Source organism: Populus nigra, chromosome 1, assembly GCF_951802175.1.
Source record: "Populus nigra chromosome 1, ddPopNigr1.1, whole genome shotgun sequence".
Lineage (NCBI taxonomy): Eukaryota > Viridiplantae > Streptophyta > Magnoliopsida > Malpighiales > Salicaceae > Populus > Populus nigra.
This window is the reverse complement of record NC_084852.1, coordinates 2508135-2510324: the sequence shown is the minus strand read 5'-3', so window position 1 is coordinate 2510324 and position 2190 is coordinate 2508135. Positions and strand designations below refer to the sequence as shown.

Below are 2190 nucleotides of genomic sequence, written 5' to 3'. Positions count from 1 at the left end.
TGAGACTTAATTAAGCTTGACATTAATTTAATTAATCCAATCAAGGTTTTAATTGGAGAATTGATAAGTTTTTGGACTTAATTGGCTTGGAATTAATTTAATTAATGAAATCCTGGACTTAATTAAAGAAATATCAAAGTTTGGGGTTTAATTGGGGTCTAAATTGCAACAAAATTAAAATCTAAGGACCAGCATGAAAATGGAGCGGAAAAGCAAGGATCCAATTACAGTTTATCCAAGGGCTTGATTACAAAACGTTCAAAACATCAAGGACCAAAATGCAAAATGACCTCAACACTGTTCATCTTCTTCACCCGAAAAAAAGAAAACTGCTGCCTTTATTCCTGCATTAAAACAGAGAGCATGGGACCGCATGGCATTCCAAGAGAGGATAAAACCAGGAAAAAAAACGACTGGAGGGCCAGGGGGGATTTGGACGAAAAGGGGATAGGAAAACAAAAAACCATGAACGGCAGAAAACGAAACAGAAACAGGGGAAGAAAAACTGAAGAAAAACTGGGGAAAAACTGAGAGAAAAGGAGACCCAGAACAGGAGGAAAAAAGGCAAAACCAGCAAAAGGGGAGAGGCAGAAGACGCAGGGGACAGAAAGGAAGACGCAAACAGGGAGAAAGAAAGGGAGAGGCAGAGCACGAACAAGAACAGAGCAAAAAAAAAATATACACAGAGAAGAGAAAAGCAGAGGAACAACCATTGCCTTCGTTCCTGCAGACAAAGAAAGACCCAGAATCAGTCAAAACAAATTCACAGAAGTGAGCATAAAGAGAGGAGACGACGAGCAGGGGAACTTACAGCGAGAGAGAGACCAAAAACGGAGAGAATTCGGGGGGGGGGGGGGGGGGGGAAGGAAACAGAGGAATAAACTCAGACAGAAATACAAGGAAAGCAAAAGGAAAAACGCAAGCAGAAAACACATAGTCTAACATCAACTTCACCGTCGTCTTCATCGCCTCCAGCAGATCAGGTAAGCAATCGTTCTCCTCACGCTTTGCTTCATTCTCCAAATAATTAGCACATTGAACAGTGAGCAACACGCGTGTTGCTTTGCCCAGCCGGGCTGGCTGGGTCCAGCCCAGCCCACATGGGCTGAGCTGGGCCCAGCCCCAAAAAATAATAAAAAATAAAAAAATAGAAAGTGTAGAAATAAAAATTTTGCATGTCTTAGAAAAAATATATACTTGTCAATTTATTCACTAATATCAGAATCAGGAATAAAAAAGAGAGAAGAAAATATACTGTTTTTTTGATAGCTACGAATTTTTACCGACGCCAGAATTAGAATTATTTGTGGTGGAATTTTTACCAACGCCAGATTTGGAATTATTCGGGGTGGAATTTTTACCAACGCCAGAGTTGGAATTATTCGTGATCGAATATTCACTGGCGCTAGAGTCAGGAATATTATAAACAAATCATCATAGCATAAGCGAATAAATGTTTAGCAATTTAAGACAAAATCAGCAATGCAGTCTGCCTTAAGCAACGTTTAAGGGGTGATAATATCTTTCCTTTTACGTAACCAATCCCGAGCCATAGAATCTCTGTTGACCAGTTAGGGTTCCTAGTGACCATAATACTAGGTGGCGACTCCTTAAACAAGACCTTTTCCCCTAAAAGAACAAGATGCCAGAAATCTGTTCTTTTTCCCTAATCAAGATTATTTGTGGGGGCGCCGCGATGTCGGGTGCGACATCACTAATTGTTTTTGTTTTTTTCCTTTCGATCTGGAATTTTCGTTGTTTTTGAATTGTGTAATCTTTAAATTGGGGATTGAAGCTATGTATATTTGAGTTTTTTGTGTTTTTTTCTTAATTCTTGTTGGTTGATCAATAATAATTTTTCTTTACTCATCAAGGTTCGCAGATTGTTTTATTACCCCGTTACTCCTTATCATCCTTATTAAACTTTGGCGAACTCGGCAGGTTAATCTAGAGAGCTGAAGACAATGAACCTTATATGATTGGATTTTGATTCAAATTATTTTGAATATTGACCTGATTAAATCCAATTGATTTAAAAAATTGATTTACGATGTGATTGGTCCAGTCGAACTCAAATGAAACCAGCCAAGTCAACTTCAAAGAATATTTTTATTAAAAAATTGAAATGTTGTTGTTTTAGAGAAAAAAAGATATACCTGGTTAACCATATGATCCATATGTTGACCCAAT

The 2190-nt window shown here is 38.1% G+C and overlaps 1 long non-coding RNA gene across 1 annotated transcript; it reads right to left on the bottom strand.

The window, feature by feature from the left end:
* Positions 1–200: 200 nt before the first annotated feature.
* Positions 201–849, bottom strand: LOC133685813 (uncharacterized). The gene is made up of 2 exons (XR_009839254.1): positions 812–849; positions 201–724 (listed from the first exon to the last, which is right to left on the bottom strand). It is a non-coding gene; the product is annotated as an uncharacterized LOC133685813 (long non-coding RNA).
* Positions 850–2190: the final 1341 nt, after the last annotated feature.